Source organism: Anomaloglossus baeobatrachus, chromosome 3, assembly GCF_048569485.1.
Source record: "Anomaloglossus baeobatrachus isolate aAnoBae1 chromosome 3, aAnoBae1.hap1, whole genome shotgun sequence".
In the NCBI taxonomy this organism is placed as follows: Eukaryota; Metazoa; Chordata; class Amphibia; order Anura; family Aromobatidae; genus Anomaloglossus; species Anomaloglossus baeobatrachus.
Window position 1 is genome coordinate 646,644,347 of NC_134355.1, and position 21,705 is coordinate 646,666,051.

General features: G+C 43.6%; 1 protein-coding gene across 2 annotated transcripts in view; it reads left to right on the top strand.

The window, feature by feature from the left end:
- Nucleotides 1-21,705, top strand: part of KLHL29 (kelch like family member 29) — a 1,297,105-nt gene that overhangs the window by 362,869 nt on the left and 912,531 nt on the right. For both annotated transcript variants that reach the window (XM_075341153.1, XM_075341152.1), the window contains exon 3: nt 12,105-12,199. The gene's annotated coding sequence lies outside the window, so the exon portion shown is untranslated. The remainder of the gene's footprint in view (nt 1-12,104; nt 12,200-21,705) is intronic.

Below are 21,705 nucleotides of genomic sequence, written 5' to 3' on the forward strand. Positions count from 1 at the left end.
TGGAATCTAATTCAAATGTATTCACAACAGATAATGGTGCAAGTCCCTTAGGTTCTGGGTGCCACTTATGCTTGGTGAAAACACTTAGGTGTAGGACTAGAGCATCAAAGCAAATGTTTTCCCCAGTTGAAGAAACGTTCAGCTATGGCCATGTGTCATCTTATTTAAAGGGAACCTGTCATCAGATTTTTCCCTTATAAGCTGCGGCCACCACCAGTGAGCCCTTGTATACAGCATTCCAAAATACTGTATATAAGAACCCAGGCTGCTCTGTTATACTCACCTAGGGGGTGGTCTGGTCCGATGGGTGTTACTGGTATTGTTCTAGCGTCTCCTCCATCTTGTGAGATTGCCATCCTCCTGCATAGCCCCATGTGCATGATGCATCAATCACATAGAGGCCTCCATGGCGCTCCTGCACATGCGCACTTTCATCTTCCCGGTTGAGGGCAGCTCAAAGTGCTGTAATGCGCAGGCGCGAGAAAAGGTCAAACACTGCTCGCACATGTGCACTACAGTGACCTGATCTGCCCTCCGCTGGGTAGTTGAAAGTACGCAATGGAGGCCTCTGTATGAATGATGCAGGACCTCTCATGCACAAGACAAAGGAGATGCCAGACTGAGAACAGCGACTGCCCGCTAGGTGAGTATAATAAAGGTGTTTTTTACATTCTACAGAGTGGGCCGGGCTCTTATATACAGTGTTCTAGAATGCTGTATATAAGAGCTCACTGGTGGTGGCTGCAGCTCATAAGGGAACCGGTTCCCTTTAAAAACTGCATTTGTTGTCTACCTACATTTAGTCCTTGCCTCTGATCAATGCAAAATGGCTTGTAAGTGCCACCATTAGCACTCTGGTAACTTGCCTCGTCTTCAATGTAGCCATGTTCTTGACTTATAATGACCTAAGGAACTTACCTGCTACATCTTGGATCCAGAAAAACCCATTCCGTGCCTCCTTATATCTAAATACCCTTGCCAAAACACCCAAGGGAGAAGCTCTGCCGAAGCTCCTTGGTCCATAATTACCCAACGACCATATCATGACCGGCACTTCTGATATATCTTTGTGCCTGACTTTTCAAGGACATTTCATATATTCTCAATATAGTCGAGGAGCCGGATTTGTCACATTATATTAAAATTGAATGTTTATGTTGGAGTCCTACATGGATTTCCCATGAGGACGGCAGCAGCGATCGGTAACAGAAATACCGGATTGTGTTCTCCAGCGTAGAGACAGATGTGTAGCGTGCGCCGCACAGAAAGGAGCTGTGTCGTCATTCATTATAGGAGCTGGAGAGTCCTGCCATATAACAAGCCTGATGCATAATTGTGCTTTCAGCTGCTAGTTCACAGAGCAGAAATTGCTTGCCTACTTAGTTCAATCTGGGAGCCAGAAATAGAAAGCCACAGCTGGGATATTTAGTCATCCCATTTGCAGGGAGCGCGAGCCAGACGCAGAACTTTTAATTGCGAAGTGCGGAATAAGGTCTGTTTATTAAAAGGCGACCCAAAGCAATAATTATAAAGTTTTATGAGCGTAAAACTTAAAGAGTTCTTACAGGTTGTATTGTCTGGCTGCTATGTTAATTAATCCAGAACTTAAAATGCAGACATGTTTTCCTGCCGCTATATGCTATATGAAATTATCACTTTTTTTTTTTAATTAAGACTATATTGGGATTGGTTGCAAGTTTATCTGAGCGTGATATGAAACCTTCGCTGTTAATTAGATATCTCTGTAGTTAAGCAAAAAGATTCACAGGTCCTGTGGCCACATCCAATGGCTGCTGGAACAAAGCCTGCGAATATGTTCCTTACTGTGGGCAACTGCAGCGCCTCTTTTGACTCATTGACTCGCGGATAAATCGTGCCTGCATCATTGCACTAGAATGCACCGGGTCTACTTCACATGTCCAGTAATCATCCGTTAGGGTACGGTTCCACTTGAGTTTTGCACCGATGAGGTCGATCCGATAAAACATCAAACTGTACTCGCACCAGTGCAATACTATGGAGCAGCGTCCATCTGCGATTGATTTATCATGCCATAGCTGCCTGAGAAATGAATCGCAGCATGCTGCGTTTGTGTCACGTCTCCACCGGAGTGGACTTCTTCTTCAATTACTAGCCGCCTCACCACTGTGGGTTGCGCTGGGGACGAGGGAGCAGTCAGTGGCTCTGCTGGGCGCAGGCTCCGCTTATCTATTAGGCTGGGTTTCACTAGGACCTGCAGTACCACTGGTTGACTGTGGTGGTGTGTGCCTTCCGGCTGGAGTACCTACCTTTCATCTGGGGCCAATGGGAAAGCACCACACCCCTCTTATGCTTTCTCCCTTCTGCTGGCAGGTGCCAGATATAGTCCTGTAATTCCCTGCTAGACTCTGGTTCCTTGCTGTTTGTTTGTATTCCCGTATATTGACCTTAGCTTGACTACCTGACCACTCTTCTGCATGCCGTTTCTGTACTTCGCTGTTAGCTCTGGTTTTGACCCTTAGCCTGATATCTGACCACTCTCCCGCCTGATGATTTTTGTCCCGTTCTACCTTCTGGATTTGACCCTGCCTGGTTACTGCTATTTTAAGGACCACAGTCTTCCGCGGGCAGTGATCACCTGGGTCCTGTCGTAATTTCAAATCCCTGTATAGGGGGTTAAAGGGTTGCGGGGTCTGGGTTCCTGCTTTGTGGGCGGTTGCCTCTATTCACCTGTTTCACCGATCCTGAGTCCGTGGCTCCAGGCAGGCGTCACAGTTTGGCAGCGAGTCTTGGCTCACAAACACCCCCATACAAGCCTATGGGAGCGTGTGAAACATCGCACTGCACTCGCTTGTCATCCGACTGCAGTGCGATGTACGCAGAAACAGGCCGTGGAGGAGATGGGGAGAAAGTGCTGCCTCCCTCCTCTCCGCAGCTGTGATCTGATCGAAAGATCAGATCACATTCACATGACCCTCGACTGACACTTGCAACAGAAGGTCATTAGCATATCGCTTCTGATGCTCTCACATCGGACGCTAGTTGAACCAAGGCATTACTGTGGGCAACTGCAACACCTCTTCAGACTCATTGACTCACAGCTAAATCGTGTGCATTGCGGCACTAAAATGACATTGCACCAGGTTTACTTCACATGTCCAGTAATTATCCGTTAGGGTGGATCCAAGTGCAAGCCATTGGCAAAAAAGTTATACAGGCACAAATTTTTGGTCAATTTTTAATAACTGATTTTTGCAGCATCTGATTTTTTTTTATTTAAATGTTAGAGTCTATGTAAGGCTATGTGCGCACGTTGCGTACTAGCCCTGCAGAAATTTCTGCAGCGATCTGAAGAGCACACGTGCGCTTCAAATCGCTGCAGAAAATGTCCGTAGAGAAAAAAAAAAGCCGATTCCATGCGCTCTGCCTGCAGCTCCTGCCATAGACAGAGCAGGGGCTGCCGGCAAAGCGCAGGAAAGAAGTGACATGTCACTACTTGAACGCAGCGCTTCGGGCAGCAGCCGAAGCGCTGCGCTCTAAGACGCCACGTGCGCACGGCCCCTGCACAATCTCCATAGACTGTGCAGGGGACGCAGGACGCATGCAGTTACGCTGCGCTACAAAGCGCAGCGTAACTGCATATATTTACGCAACGTGCACACATAGCCTTAAGCGCATCTATAAACGGATTACTATATCTTCTATTTGAAAGTGATCTAATTAGTAAAAAAACATATCTTTACAAATGAAACAAAAAACCCCCTAAAAATAGGCGGACACAAAATAGGCGCCAATAGAAAGATGAATATGCGGCAAACAAAATAAGAAAAGGTGCAAAACACCAAAAACTTGACGAAAATAGGCACAAATGCAATAATGAAGTTATTATTAATAAATAGATAAATAATAATAAATAATAATTAATAATAATTAATACATAAATACTATATAAGCCCCAAGTTTATATAGAGGTACTGAAAAGGAGCAGGGGAAAAAAACAAAGAATGCTGGATTTAGGAGGAAAGTGGCCTTTACACCAGGTAAAAAAGTGATATTGTTTTGGCAAGTGGCAGGGCCTCTTTAAAGGGAACATGTCAGCAGGTCTTTAGACCCCAAAGTAACGTAATAGGAGTAATGTACTTGTAATGAGTATTACCTCCATTCCTTTTAACTTACAAATCTGTCACTCCGTTGTCTTGTAATATATGGGCGGCACGGTGGCTCAGTGGTTAGCACTGCAGTCTTGTGGTGGCTCAGTGGTTAGCACTGCAGTCTTGCAGCACTGGGGTCCTGGGTTCAAATCCCACCAAGGACACCATCTGCAAGGTGTTTGTATGTTCTCCTCGTGTTTGCGTGGGTTTCCTCCCACACTCCAAAGACATACTGATAGGGACTCTAGATTGTGAGCCCCAATGGGGACAGTGTTGCAAATGTATGTAGAGTGCTGTGGAATTAATAGCGCTATATAAATGAATAAAATTATTATTATTATATGAGCCAATTCTTTTGCAGATGAGCTCACAAGGCTTGATCTGGACTTCCAGCTTCACGGGCTTTTTCTCCTCCCTGTGCCGGCCTCCTGACAGTGATAGACAGGTCAGATTTCCCCGTGATATGCACCCCCAGCCGACATCTTACGCTGGCGCTGTTATTCTGGTGGTGGCGCATGTGCAGAAACCGCTTGATAACCTTGCGACACTTGGAATATCCATGTGTGCATATGCCATCCCCGGGAATGATGGGGCCTGTGCGAGTTGTCAGTCTCTGCGACCTGCTCCCCCACATGAGATCCTGTGCCGGCGATTATGGATATTTCGGCTTCTGCAACAACATCAGGACATTAGCTTGCATGCATTACCCCCAGAATTACGGTGTCTCCACGAGATGTCGGGCAGGGAAGCAGGTGACTGCCACATGGATTGCAGATTCTGACACTCCGTCCGATGGTTTCTCTGGTGTCTGGGATCAAAACAGGCAGACTCCAGTGTAAACCTGCTGTGTGCTGATTCATAGCCAGGCTAGCAAAAGTTAATCTCTGATAGTCTGCTTGCTCCTTTAATCACATGTTGTGGGGAGACCTATCACATCTGTTCCCCTCCTATTTATACTGGTGGAATCCTTCTACCCATGCCAGCTATATTTTATTGTATGTTAGTCTGTAAGGTGTGGTGTCCAATATTCTCTGTTGAAACTTGTGCTTAAGTGGAGCAGTTTTGGTGTTTACCCCTGTTATTTTGTACTTTCGTCTTGCTCTTATTTTCCTTTTGAATCTCTTATTGTCTTTATCTTTGTCTGTGCGTGCTGTGTGACAGAGTTTTGTTTTTTTCCATTGTCTGTCTTTATCTGTAGGTTTCATCACACTTCTGTCCTGTTCCTTCCTAGGGGCAGGGGGAATCAGATCAAGAGCAGGGCCAGGAACAAGACTCAAACCTCTCCACTATCAGGAGTATCTCTGAGTTTAGGGATAGCATAAGGTCCCTAGATTGAGGGACAACTTAGGAGCTCTGGTTCCCTGCTATCCCAAAGTCTTAGTGACAGTGACCTGTCCATCACAGGCAGGAGGCCAGAGAAGCTAGAGAGTTGTAAGTGCAGATCAAGCCCCTTGCACTTGCGAGCTCAATTGCATTAATATTTGCCAATGGATTATAAGACAACAGAGACACGGGTAAATATAAAGGTGATGAAGTGCAGGTAGTTTACTTCACTGACTTTACTTGGGATCCAAATACTTGTCGACTAGGGATGATCGAATACCACAAATATCCGACTTCGCAAATATTCGCCAAACAGGTTGTCGCTATTCGACTATTCACGAATATTCGATGCGCAACGTAAGTCTATAACAATTATTCGGGCTTCCCCTAGACTTACATTGCACATCGAATATTCGCATAGCGGCGACCTATTCGTCGGATATTCGCGAAGTCGGATATTTGTGGTATTCGATCATTCCTCTTGTCGACATGTTCTCTTTACGTCTAGCCTGGTCGTCATTTGCATAGATTTGGCAAGTTCTACCCTTGGTTTGGTTGAGTACGTTTTGCCATATTTGCTGCGATTAACAAAAAGTTAGTAAAGCTGCCAAGCAGCAATGTTGATCTGGAGCCAAAATCTAAGCAATGTTATGACCATTACTTAAAATATGCCTTGTCCAGAAATCGGAATGCCTCAGCTGTTCCTTCATGCACTATGTCTGGACCAGTTTTGCTTCAAGACACTTCGAAACAGGAGTCCCAGGTGAGATCATGGCTTCCATTCGTCAACGAGATTCCACCCAAGACCGTCCAAGCACTCGCATGCCCGGGTCGTCCTTTCAGAAGAAAGCTTTACTTTCCTTATTTTTTCTCTTCCCGGCTTTGCTATTGAGATGCCTCTGTTCAGCAAGTCGTTTTTGGCAGCGGATTTGTGCCGCTTAAGGATTCTGACATGACGCCAATAGATTTTATGGGTGTCCATTTTCAAACAGATTCTGAACGGCTCGGAAAGTGTGTCCCTTATCAGCACTTTCACTCCTGCAGTATGTTCATTAGCGCTCATTCCAGCCTCACATTGATGTTACAGCAGTTTCCTTAGTTTAATGTGTTTTTTTTTTTTACTTAATTCCTATCAATTTAATTTTATGGTAAGTTTAACCAGTTCTATAAAAAAAGGGAAAAAAAATCACTGTATTTCTAACTCTGTTTGTCTTTGGAGACCAGTGTATGGATATCTGACACTCGATAATTAGACTAATAAGGGTAGAGAAAATTAACAACTTTAGAAATGTGTTGTGCGCGGTGCGACGCCGCGTAATCAATCATCCGTTAGAGGAGTCTGACTCGGTGTCCATCAGCCGGATTACCGACAAGAAGCTGGAAATAAGAAGCTCCCTCCTAACCTCATTGTCAATAGTTAGAAAGTGGAAAAAAGATATTTTTGGCAAACTTTTTTAATGGGGAAAAAAATAGATGAGTCAAGTGGTGCCTATATAGCAGTGTCATACGGGTCCAAATGTTTTGTTGATGATCTAGTAGTACCACATTGTGATAATATTCCTGTGCCTATATAGCAGTGTCATACGGGTCCAAATGTTTTGTTGATGATCTAGTAGTACCACATTGTGATAATATTCCTGTGCCTATATAGCAGTGTCATACGGGTCCAAATATTTTGTTGATGATCTAGTAGTACCACATAGTGATAATATTCCTGTGCCTATATGGCAGTGTCATACGGGTCCAAATGTTTTGTTGATGATCTAGTAGTACCACATAGTGATAATATTCCTGTGCCTATATAGCAGTGTCATACGGGTCCAAATGTTTTGTTGATGATCTAGTAGTACCACATAGTGATAATATTCCTGTGCCTATATAGCAGTGTCATACGGGTCCAAATGTTTTGTTGATGATCTAGTAGTACCACATTGTGATAATATTCCTGTGCCTATATAGCAGTGTCATACGGGTCCAAATGTTTTGTTGATGATCTAGTAGTACCACATAGTGATAATATTCCTGTGCCTATATAAAAGTGTCATACGGGTCCAAATGTTTTGTTGATGATCTAGTAGTACCACATAGTGATAATATTCCTGTGCCTATATAGCAGTGTCATACAGGTCCAAATGTTTTGTTGATGATCTAGTAGTACCACATAGTGATAATATTCCTGTGCCTATATAGCAGTGTCATACGGGTCCAAATGTTTTGTTGATGATCTAGTAGTACCACATAGTGATAATATTCCTGTGCCTATATAGCAGTGTCATACGGGTCCAAATGTTTTGTTGATGATCTAGTAGTACCACATTGTGATAATATTCCTGTGCCTATATAGCAGTGTCATACGGGTCCAAATGTTTTGTTGATGATCTAGTAGTACCACATAGTGATAATATTCCTGTGCCTATATAAAAGTGTCATACGGGTCCAAATGTTTTGTTGATGATCTAGTAGTACCACATAGTGATAATATTCCTGTGCCTATATAGCAGTGTCATACAGGTCCAAATGTTTTGTTGATGATCTAGTAGTACCACAGAGTGATATTAATCCTGTTACTATATAATAGTGTTGTATAGGTTTTATTGATGATGTATTAGTACCAGATAGTAATATCCACCGGCACGGTGGTTCAGTGGTTAGCAGTCTTGCAGCGCTGGGGTCCTGGGTTCAAATCCTACCAAGGACACCATCTGCAAGGAGATTGTATGTTCTCCCCGTGTTTGCGTGGGTTTCCTCCCATACTCCAAAGACATACAGATAGGGACTCTAGATTGTGAGCTTCAATGGGGACAGTGTTACCAATGTATGTAAAGTTCTGTAGAATTAATAGCGCTATATAAATGAATAAAATTATTATTATATACCAGTGCCAATATAGAGAAACCAAGGGAAAAATTGTGAAAACATACCCTGCTGTAACTAAATAAAAGCATAGTGCATATGGTACTTAGTAAACACTGTTTTTGATCAAAAAAAAGCACAAAGCTATCCCACCAACGCCAAGGTGTACCCAGTTGGGATAGTACCTACACTCTCTAATATTAAAACCTTACCATGGGTCCGGTCACTCTCAGCCCTTAGCCACATTGAGGCCTATTTTAGACCCATGGTAAGGATATAATATTAGAGAGTGTAGGTACTATCCCAACTGGGTACACCTTGTCGTTGGTGGGATAGCTTTGTGCTTTTTTTGATCAAAAACAGTGTTTACTAAGTACCCTATGTTTATATGCACTATGCTTTTATTTAGTTACAGCAGGGTATGTTTTTACAATTTTTCCCTTGGTTTCTCTTTGTCTCATGGCCAGTGTGAACATGAGCTCACAAGCTCCATGTATACCATCTCATACTCCGGCTCACTTTTTTGTTTTTATTTTGTGTTTTAACCAGTGCCGATATAGTAGTGTTACACAGGTCTGGATGTTTTATTAATGATCTAGTAGTAGTACCACATAGTGATAATAAAACAGTACCTATATATTAGTTTCACACAGGTCTGGATGTTTTATTGATGATCTAGTAGTAGTATCACATAGTGATAATATACTTTTTCCTATATAGTAGTGTCACAGTCTGAATGTTTTATCGCTAATGTAGTAGTACCACATAGTGATAATACAGCTTTACAGTTATTCTCCAGAAAACCTACTTACATTAAAGTCAATGGAGCTGGGAACTACAGGTCATTAATAGGAGCTGTGATTGGTTGCTATAGGCAACGAAGGACATTCTTAGAACAAGAAGCTTATGTGTGAGGTAATATGATAGACATATCATAAACACAGACATAGAGAAATACACAGAGACACAAACAGAGACAGACACATGGAGACACACAGAGAAAGACACAAAGAGACAGCCACAAAGTCAGAGACACAGAAAAGGAGTCACACAGAGAAGGAGACACAAAAAGAGACATACAAAGATGGAGACACACAGAGACAGAGACACACAGAGACAGACACAGAGAGACCCAGAGACAGACACACAGACACCTAGAGACACACAGAGACAGAGACACACAGAGGCACACACAGAGAGACACAGAGACAGACACACAGACACCTAGAGACACACAGAGACAGAGACACACAGAGGCACACACAGAGACACATACACAGAGAGAGACAGAGAGGGAGATAGACTGACAGAGAGGGAGACAGACAGAGAGGGAGAGTGAGGGAGACACTGAGTTACTATCCTGGGCAACACTAGGTACCACAGTTAGTTTTTTAATAAAGTAAAAATGTTTTTTAGTGAAAAAAAAAACAGCAAAACATCCTTTAAGTCATTTTGTTACACTGGTAGATTTTCATGTTATTTCCTAACATTTTGATGTCCTAATGTAAACTCCGATATTCAGCTTCTGAACCTTATTACAGACAATGGCCCGTCAGTTGCTATGGAACATACTCAACTCCGTGCGGCGGTGGCGGCACAAGTGACCTATTTCTCGTTGATGTGGCTGCGCTCTTTTCTTGGTGTCTCACTGTATATTATTGCAGTATGAATGTGCGCCTAACCTCTCTGCGAGCAACCGGACGGTGGCAGCCAACTCTCCCATGTCTCATTGTACGGCTATGTAACAACATCTGTGTGCGAGCTAGTAAAAATCACATTATTTTATGGCAATTGCGTCTTCTCAATGTTTATGTCAAGTCCTTGGCCGTAAACCGGGCCAATAGGACACTGACTAATTCATTAGAAGGATATAGTCACTGAAGTGGACATTTGGGAGCCACATTCTAGGTTACTCCCATTGACCTCAGTCGGATTTTTTTTCTAGTTGATGGAAATTACTACATATGGCTTTAATTACAATGTTACACTCAGTCGCTCTGAGTATCAACTGAATTAAACTAATTATGATTAAACGCAGATGCAAGACAACCGAGGTTGTCAATAAGTTTGTCATTTGAGACTTGCTGTGCTACGGATCTGCCCTTCCTTGCTTTTCCTATTGGATGAGGTGAAAGGAGCAGCCTTGAATCAAATACATTTCACCTCTGTCGGGAGATGTTTATGCAATAGGTGTCCGCAGGAAAATGCATTGAATTTGTATTGTGTAAAATTTGGAATCATTCATGAATTTATCGGAATTTAATGAGAGTGAGCAGATTTGGATTTCCATGGGATTGCAGTTAAATCTGCTACAGCCTGCGGGAGATGTATATATCCATTAACTCGTGAAGATTAAAAGTAAGGTAAATTATCAACAAATTAGAGAATTGCCAATGCTAATACCAAATGATGAGTGTGCACTACCATGCTCGGGTGCAAAGTACTGGTAACTAGTGATGATCGAGCACTACCATGCTCAGGTGCTCTGTACTCGTAACTAGTGATGAGTGGGCACTACCATGCTCAGGTGCTCAGTACTTGTAACTAGTGATGAGTGGGCACTACCATGCTTGGTTGCTCGGTACTCGTAACTAGTGATGAGCGGGCACTACCATGCTCAGGTGCTCAGTACTTGTAACTAGTGATGAGTGGGCACTACCATGCTTGGTTGCTCGGTACTCGTAACTAGTGATGAGCGGGCACTACCATGCTCAGGTGCTCGGTACTCGTAACTAGTGATGAGCGGGCACTACCATGCTCAGGAGATTGGTACTCGTAACTAGTGATGAGTGAGCACTACCATGCTCGGGTGCTCCATACTTGTAACTAGTGATGAGTGGGCACTACCATGCTTGGTTGCTCGGTACTAGTAACTAGTGATGAGCGAGCACTACCATGCTCAGGAGATTGGTACTCGTAACTAGTGATGAGTGAGCACTACCATGCTCGGGTGCTCCATACTTGTAACTAGTGATGAGTGGGCACTACCATGCTTGGTTGCTCGGTACTCGTAACTAGTGATGAGCGGGCACTACGATGCTCAGGAGATTGGTACTCGTAACTAGTGATGAGTGAGCAGTACCATGCTCGGGTGCTCCATACTTGTAACTAGTGATGAGTGAGCACTACCATGCTTGGTTGCTCGGTACTCGTAACTAGTGATGAGCGGGCACTACGATGCTCAGGAGATTGGTACTCGTAACTAGGGATGAGTGAGCACTACCATGCTCGGGTGCTCCATACTTGTAACTAGTGATGAGCGAACACTACCATGCAAGGGGTTACTATCTCCGCCTTCCCTAGACACAAGGATCCCCTTTCCTTTCGCCACTCGCTTGGTAATTCTACGTACCTAGTATGACAGACGCTGGCCTAAACATGCGTTCTCTCAGCGCCACTATACAACCATTCTTAGCTGGATGGGTAGGAAAGGTGCATCCCATTGACCTCAATGGAGTTGTAATAAGACGACTAGGCTGGAAGCTACTGGACATGCTCAGTTGGCAAACAGGATAAATGGCGCATGCGCAGGCGCCGCTACTGGATTGTAGTACTGACTGTAACAACTAACAGCCATAAATATCAATAGAATAGTGTTCCAATAGAAAACATTTATATTTTACCCCATCCAATGAAAGAAGATTGACGAGAACGGGAATACCCCTTTAATATTGTGATTTTTTTTTTTTGTAAAATCATACGGTTCAGCAATTGTCATTATCGAGACATTCAGGCCTCCACTGGCCATTTTTAGTATTGTGACTACATTTACTCAACGTTTCTTTCATTTCTTTCTAGTGACTGGATCCGCAACAGAATCTTTTCTACGTATCAAGGAAATGTAACATCCAAAGGACTGGCTGTGCTGACGTGCAAGAGGGAAACTTCTGCAGGTAGGGGCCAATTAAAGACTCAATATAGATTAATGGGAAACTGGAAGACAAATGCCGTACAAGATTTTATCGATCAGAACGTAGTATTTAAGCATGGACTGGACTCATATGAAATGAATCGCAGGTGTCTCTACGACACTTATCAGCAATCAGTACAATACTGTAGATTAATTAAAACGCTGATGTCCAAGCAAACGAGGAGGACGGGACCCATAGGAAACTCAACTCTTGTGTTGGCTAGTGTCAACCAGCCTCTTCATCCTATGTATTAATTATGTTGTGTTCCTCGTAAAGAGGCAGGAAAGATGGCTACAACCAAGCTAAATTATGAAATAATTTTTTGGGACAGCGGCAATTCAGCAGTTCATCAACCCCATCTACTGTATACGCTCAATGGCATAGGCATTACCTTAAAGGGCCTGTCCAGTGAAAACAGGATTAACAGGATAGACGACAACTTGTTGATTGATGGGGGTCCAACTGCTGCACACTGCACCGGCCGGCAGACTGGGGTACTTAATTTCCGTAAGAATGGAGTTGCAGTGCACACGCTCGACCTCTTCCCCATTCATTGACCATGGGGCTGCCGAGTGCTGCACTCACCTTTTTCCAGCTGTCCAAGAGGAATAAAATTTCCCGTTCTACCTATTAGTGCGGGTTCCAGCGGTCAAACACCCACTGATCAGCAAACTACACATAAGTGATAACTTGTTTTCACTGGACAAACCCCTAATTGTATAATTGGCTCATCTTAGACCAAGCTTCATATCTATAGATCCCTTCACACATTAGTCGGCCAAACGATGCTTCATCTGATCATTCGCCTGACAGCCATCTTGATCATCTCGCCCAAATGATGCTGCAGCCAAATATTCCTGTGTTCTTTAAGAAAGCCACTGGCCAAGGCCTCTACTGCGACTTATCTCCAGAAGAACAAAGGGATTGGCAATCCAAAATCAGACATGCTTGATACATCTCTGCTCAAAAAATCATTTGGTCGGTCATTTGTTTATTATGATTTTATTTGATCTGCTCCCTCTTTGTAATTTATTGTATGCTCTGTTATCATGAATATTAATGTCGGAAGGAATATTGGACCTTGACCAATGTCCAGAGGGCTATTTATCGGATATGTTGAACAAAAAGAAATATATGGCCAACTATGATGGCCATAACGAGGAAGACCATTACCCATTAAGAGGTGTACTACCAAGTAATTGATAAGAACACCGTAGGGTTGTTAGGCCTTCTGCCTTGCAGAGGAATAAAGGTTTGTTTGAGGGTACATGAGACACTTTTGCTTTACGATTTTGATTTTTTTTTATAGGGCCATCTATCTTCCATGTACAGTGGACACACAAGTTAGAAATATAGACAAGTGGTCCTCCCATAGTCTATCCCGGAAAACTTGGATCCTGTTTAGTGGCAACTAGACCTATGCTTTATGTTGTAGGGATGACCACCTGGCTCAGACACGCTTGCCATGGCAGTAGATTAGTCTCAGCCAGAACATTGTGTTACAATAAGGTCCAGTAAGTGTTTCCTGGACATTTTTTTAGAGGTTCCCCTACTATATTAATGGTTAGAAATACTGTCATATATTCGTATGGTAGTAAGGCTTTTTCAATGCTAAAAAGTACGTACAGATGTGTCCATAATTTTTTTTTTAAATTTTGTTAGACTCCAATTTTTTATACAATAGAGATTTAAAAGGGTTGCCCGCTACTTTGAAATTGGTGACCTCTCCAAAGACTACCAACTACCTGCTGTGATCTCCAGCGGTGGAAGGATGTAAACACTATAAGAACATCTATAAGTCTCAGCTGTGGTCAACACATTGTGTGCAAAGCTGTGTCATTAAGCTTCATAACAGTTGATTGGTAGGGTTTGGTGTTGTCACGCTAGGTACGGGGAAGTACGAAGCACATGGCGAAAGGGAAGAGAAGGGAAAGGAATTAAGATGACAAAGACAGGAGTTCATCAAAGATTCAGCAACGATACTACAGATGAGAGTAAGCCACCTGTTGCAACCAGAGCAAGAATGAACTGAAGAATATCACCAGCACCAGTGCACGAAAGAAGGGAGTATTTAAGCACCAAGAGAATACTGATGATCAGCAGCTGGGTGGAAGGCGAGCGCTTGCTGGGTCCAAAATGGGGAGAGATGAATCCAGCAGGAAAGCTACCAATACCAATGAATACTTACAGCAGCCACAATGGAAAGTCTGGGAACATTCTGCACAGCCAAACACTGTGACCTTCTATGGCCCAAAAGAACATGACTGTCTGTCACTCATGATAGGTGTGTGGACCTCCACCAATCTGATTTTGATCACCTATGCTAAAGGTAGGTCATCAGCTTCAAAGTAGTGCAAAACCCCTTTAAAGGGAACCTGTCACCAGATTTGGCAACTATAAGCTGTTGCCACCTCCAGTGGCCTCTTATATTCAACATTCTAACATACTGTATATAGGAACCATGGCCGCTGTGTAGAACATAAAAATCACTTTATAATACTTACCTAAGGGGCAGGGTGGTGCAGTCTGGTCGGATGGGTGTCTCCGTTCTCTGGTACTGGCGCCTCCTCTTTCAGTCATCTTTGTCCTCCTTCTTCTGGAGCCTGGGTGCATGACGCGTCCTACATCATCCACACTAGCCGGCATTGAGGTCTTGCGCAGGTGCACTTTGATCTGCCCTGAGCAAGGCAGATCAAGGTATTGTAGTGCGCCTGCGCGGGACATCAATGCCGTAGGACGCTGAAAGGCATCCAGGATTCAAAAGAAGGAAGACAAGGATGGCTGAAAGAGGAGGCGCCGGTACCAGAGAACAGAGACACCCATCCGACCAGTCTGCACCGCACCGCCCCTTAGGTGAGTATTATAAAGTGATTTTTTTGTATATAAGAGCTCACTGGTGGTAGTCACCAAATCTGGTGACAGGTTCCCTTTAATATATTTTCTGACATATCAGCAAAAGCCTTCACAACCCCTAGGTGGCTACATGTAGAATCTCTCAATAGAGTATCTCAAAATCATATTTTTGTTGTTCTAAACCGGTCATCTTGCTTTACTTATTTAGAGATATGTTGAGGAAAGATAAGGAAGGACATATCTGTAGTGTTTATATCGGGATTCAGAATTTACCAACTTTTGCTCTTATGTACACATGGAGCATGGTCATCTGTCAGGATCTGCTTGTGGTCCACACAGACTTTATATGATGGGTTTATAGTTATAGACAGTGGGATATTTGGGGTATTGCGGTGGTTAGTGAAGAGAAACGACCAGGGAATTGGCCGTCTTGGACTTTTTCTGGGTGGCCTAGAAGTCATTTATCCACAGTGGATGTGTCAATTCTAAAGCCTAGCCTGCGGTTTACAGCATACATCTTAATAAACATCCTTTGGGAATGGACTAATTGACAGCAAACCCCAGGACGTCCCTGTTTGGCTCTAGGTGAGATCATAAAGCCAGAGCAAATCAGCTCCACATGAGATCCCCGTCCTCTCGTATAATTTTTCACAAAAGGAAATTGTCAATTAAAGTCATAAAGTTTACTGAGCTCCTTTGCTCCGCAGCTGCTTTCGAGATTATTAATTATCTACAAGAGAGTGAGATTCATTTAATTAAGTTTAACAAAGTGGGGTTTTTTTTCATCCTTTTCCCTGAATTTTTGACAAGGTTTAGAAAAAAAACATAAAAAACCCACTGAAACTGAAAAGAGGTGAAAATTAATATATTTATAGTATATCATTATTAGTGGTGGGCGAACCTGAACTGTAAAAGTTCGAGATCCTTATCAGATGTCTATTGTCTGTGCACGGACCCCGAACACGGAGTTCTCATGGAACTCCATTTCACTGTTTGGATTCGGCCACTCAGATGATTAAAAAAAATAAAGGAAAAAGAAAATAAGGAATAAAGCAGGAGCATTATACTTACCGAGTCTCCCACGCGGCTGTAACACTACATCTGGGTCCGCTCATTAACCCTCATACATATTCACTGCTTCCTCCGCCCATCATCAGTCCAGGTGCCTGTGATTGGTTGAAGTCAGACTGCACCCCACCCTGTGTGACAGCGTCTGTGATTGGTTGGAATCACACAAGCTGTCTGCGTCCCTATAGTAGTGTAAAAATAAATAAGTAGATAAATTGGCATAGTGTCCCCTCATATTGGGATATAAGGAGTTAATGACAGCTCACAGCTACCACTAAACCCTAGATTAGTAATGGGAGACGTCTATGAGACTCCCCCATTACTAATACTGTGAGTGAAAAGAAATGAATACAGACACAAAAAAAATCCTTTATTTGAAATAAAATGCAAAAAAACACCCTCTTTCTCCAATTTATTAACCCCAAACACCCTTTTTGATGTATTCCACATGGGGTTCCACAACAATCCTGGCTCTGCTACATGCTGAAGTCGCAGCACACGGGCACATTAAAGAACTTAACCGCCTGCCATGGCTTCAGGCAGAGACTGAGTGACATCACAACTCACATCTGCGGCTCTGTCAGTCTCTGCCTGAAGCCACAGTGGGCGGTCATGTTTGCTAATGTACCCGTGTGCTGCGTCTTCAGTATGTAGCAGAGCCAGGATTGTTGTGGGACCTCGTGTGAATTACGTCGAAACTTGGTGTTGTGGGTTAATAAATTGGAGAGAGGGTGGGTTTTTTTTGTATTCTATTTCAAATGAAGGATTTTTTCAGTGTTTGTATTTATTTGTTTTAATTTACAGTATTGATAAGGTGGGGGGGTTCTCATAGACGCCTTCCATTACTAATCGAGGGCTTAGTGGCGGCTGTGAGCTGTCATTAACCCCTCATATTATCCCTATTGCCACCGCACCAGGACAATCGAGATGAGCCAGGTAAAGTGCCGGAATTGTCACATCTAACAGATGCAATAATTCTGGGTGGCTACTGGCTGCTATTTTTAGGCTGGGAGGCCTGAGAATAACAGCCCCCAGCTTTTGGCTTTATCATGGCTGACTATCAAAATTGGGGAGACTGCATACTGGTTTTAAAATTATTTATTTAAATACCGCAATTGAAAAAAGCCGCATGCGGTTCCTCTTCTTTTGATACACAACCAAGATAAGCACACGGCTGTGGGCTGCAGCCTATAGCCCTGGCATTATTTGGGCTGGGTATCACAATATGGGGGGACTCTTCGCCGGATGGGAGACTCGGTAAGTAAAAACCGTTCTGCTCTCTTCCCCCTAGCCAATATTTGGGTCCCCATAGACTTATATAAGGTTCGGTGTATGGGCAGATGAATGAGTTCACGTCCGATCCTGATCCTGATTTTTTTTTTTAATCCGGCTGGACCCGGTGAGGGAGAGGGTTGTTAGACCATGGTACGGATAGGAGTTAGGGTCACGCTGGCGGTTCAGACCTTGCCACCATAAGGCGTACCTCTGAGATAATGTACATTGCAGGGTCCTCCGTCTGAGGGCCAGTCTAGATGCTCCTGCTCATTTACTCTTTGCTCCCATGACACCAAACTGGCCTCAGATGTGCGTTGAATGATCCGTAGTTACTTCTTCAGGCTTATAGACTGTCACTATTCTCTAGAGCACGACTCTTGCTTGCACAGGACAATGCGCTGCCGAAAGCAATGGTCTTTTGTGCAGCAGAGAAGCTAATTCCACCCCATGAATGATAATTTTGCTGGGTGATTGACAGCCTGTTAAAACTGCACGACTTTCCTAGGAAGACTCGTTCACGATAATTGTGACTCTCCGCATGTGAATATAAGGAGCGGGGAGGAGGAGGAGGCTGCAGGGACTGTGCAGTCCTCTGGGGACTGGGTGACCAAAATATTGTTTCTAGCGAAAACAGAAAATCAAGAGAATAAATGGATTTCAGTACCATTATACAGAAGTCTTTTTTTACCCTTAGTGCTTTTTGCAGGTTTGCCTGTGTATCTATTTACCCATAGAGCATATCACTGACATAGGGATAAAGAGATGTGATGTGGGTCAGTGACATCATCCTCTCCCCTTGGTTTGCACAGGAGAAATCCCCCAGAGCTAGCAGTGTTTGTCTGCATTATTGCTGCTCCTTTTACACTGTCACTATGTATATGCCAAGTGGATAAATCGCTGTCTGCAGCTGTTTGGATCAGAAGTTTGTCCGTACGGGAGCAAGTGTTAGATATCTGGACTGCAGGCAGCCCTGTGTATTGTGCTACGATAAAGGGGATGTGTTGCTAGCAGGCTCCACTGAACCAAACAGATGTAGAAGAGCTGAATTTTTCACTCATCCCTAGAGCTGTATAGTTTGTTCATTATAATAATTGTTAATGGAACGAAAATACAGAAAAAAGAAGCTTTGGAATCCTTAAAAGCAAATTTTTCATGATACATATTCAATGCCGTATCACGAACACTAAAAGACCGCAATAAATATTGCATCCATTTGGTGTCCAGCTATAGACACATACAGCATACACATCTCCCGATAGAGTATCACAAAATTAAAGGGAATCTCTCAGCAGGTTTTGCTACCTCGTCTGTGAGCAGCATGATGTAGGCAAAGAGATCCTGAATCCAACGATGTATCACTTAGATTACTGTCTGCAACCGTTCTGTTACAATCAGAGCTTTTAGACTTGGCCATCTAGCAAAGCTGAGAGGACTGTCCTGCCCACACCAGGCTTTCTATGGAGGTTGTGCATTGACAGTGAGATGTCAATCAGAGGAGGTGGTGTGTCTTACTGCTGTGCACAAAACAATGTAGTCCAGCAATGATAAACACCAGTTGATAAAGCCTTTAGTTTAAGTAAACAATAGCACACAGCCTGATAAGAGAGGCACAGTTAACTTTTGTTTTTTAACTCCTACAGCATGCTGTTCTCAGATTACATAACAAAAACCTCCTGATAGATTCCCTTTAAATGTTTGTTTAAAGCTAGTCAACTCAGGATGTGCACCAAGAGAACACAAATGTGTTCACATAGATCTATTGCATTAAGCTCAGCTTTTTGATCCTGATGCAACTTAACCAGATCACGACTGATGACAAAGATCATGTAAAAATGCCATCAGACTTTTTCACCATTTACTCCCAGACCCCGATTCATGAAATGTTATGATTCGGCCACTAGACCAAAATCTGCAAACAATGAGATTAGTTCTTCATTCAGTTTCCATCTGGGCTTTTTGGTAAACAGCAGATTGGAAACCGCATTGCAGCATTGGCCATGTGTGACCCCAAGACATAAGGGTTATTTCAAATACTTTCTGCTCCAATTGGTGGTGAGCCCACATTTCAGAGAAATCTAAAGTTTGAGAATTTTTTTTGCATAGTCACGTCTCTGTTTTCACAGGTTATGCCCCTTCCACACACCTGTTTCCCACTCTGTGAATGTGTGTCCATGGTCATGGATGTGTCAAGGTCTGCTGAGTGTAAGAAAATTGCAGAGATTGGCAGCATGTGTTGTTATCTGATAGTTCCCTGTTTTGCAGCTGTGGACTCTAGGACCCTGGGAATCTGACAGTTTTTTCCTCTTTGTTGCCAACCTCTGACTCCCTTTATAAGCCTCACTCTTGGGATATTTGGGTGTGGTTTATAGTTTGTTCCTGACAGTGCTGTGGAGAAGTCGTGCTGGTCTTTTGTTCCAAACTCTTGTAGTTGCTGCAGCTCGGATAAGTGTTTGTCTTTGCCATCTACCAGTGCTCTGGTGATTGCAGTTGTTTTTCGCCTATATTGTTCCCTTGTCTCTTCCTTTAGTGATAGTGGTGTTGACGAAGAGCTCATACCCTCCATCCTTACTTAGGGCACATTTGCTAGGGTGATATAGGTCCCCAGGTATTCCAGCTCGGCGACAGGTGGGTACCTATATAGGGTCTGTTAAGACTGTGTGAATGAGCTGCAGGTCATAGTCAGGGGTCACCACTTTCCCCATTTCTTAGCTTTAAGGCATTCCTTCCCCTTTCCTGTGTGTTGTCCTTGACAGCCAGTATAGGTTCTATCCCTGGCCATGACATCCAGACACCGGGGCTCACATCAGCAAGAACAGGAAACATTCGGGGATTGCTCTCAAAGTATTCAATAATGCTTGGGAATTTACTAAGACTTTCCAAAGTCCAGAAGGTTTTACCCCTTTTTCAGGAGCCAGATATATGCGCCTTAAGAATTGCTAAGTATGCATTGAAGAAGTACCGTATTTTCCAATACCAATCACAAGGACTAATGCGGGCATCACACGAGACTATCTATCGTGCGATACATCGTCGGGGTCACGGTTTTTGTGATGCACATCCGGTATCGTTTGTGACGTCGTCCCATGTGACACCTCCGAGCGACGCTGAACGTTCGCAAATCGGTTACAAATCGTGAGTCGTGTACACGTTGTTTATTTTTAAATATCGGTTATTTTTCTTTGCGCCAGTTGTTCATCGTACCCGGGACAGCACACATCGCTCTGTGTGACACCCCGCGAACAATGAACTCAGCTTACCTGCATCCCGCGGCACCCGCCAGCTATGCGGAAGGAAGGAGGTGGGCGGGATGTTTACATCCCGCTCATCTCCGCCCCTCCGCTTTTATTGGCTGGCGGCTGTGTGAAGTCGCTGTGACGCCGAACGTCCCTCTCCCATCAGGAAGATGATGTTCGTTGCCCACAGCAAGGTCGCTCAGTAGGTAAGTATGTGTGACGGCGGTTTAACGACTTTATGCAACACGGGCAGCGTTTTGCCCGTGATGCACAAACGGCTGGGGCGGGTACGATCGCTCGTGCGATCGCACGATAGATCGTACCATGTGACGTCCGCATAAGAGCAAAAGCAAATGGATGGGATCTGGACTGTGTTGTCTTCTCAGTAGTGAAGAACGAGCACTAAGATGCTCGGTACTTGAAACACGCAGGTCGAATGGGCTCGATTTGATTACCAGATATAATGCAGTCACGGTAAACTCAAGTATGTTTTGCGGAAGACTCAAAATGCTTGAGTTCCGCATTGACTTGAATTATACTCGGTAATCAAATCAAGCCGGTTGAACCTGCTCGTTTCCAGTACCGAGCATCTTAGTGGTCATTCATCACTACTGAGAAGACTCGGTAATCAAATCGATCCCGTGCGAGCATCCGACCTGCTCGTTTCAGGAACCGAGCATCACTTATCAGAAGTGAACCCAATCAATCAGCAGGTCATGGCAAATCATAGAACAAATACTGTCTATGATGGAGGCTAGTTTCCACTTTAAGTGTCCTCCAAAGCCCAAGACAGTCTTGGTTATTAAGAGGTTAAGATACAAGCACCTGATCAAAGAGCCACTTTAAGAAGAACGTCTGATTTTTCTTTTAAAATATGTTGTACTCTACAGGGAAGAGTCAAAAATAGTCGTAGATTTCCTGAGCGCTGATACCTTCTTCTCCAAGATGATGGAAATCAGTATGTAAGAAGAAAGCAGACGATCGCTGATTTGATTTCTTTCCGTCTGTAAAGTGCAGCATTTCTGAATTCTTGTTCAAGTGGTTCAGATAAGAAATTCT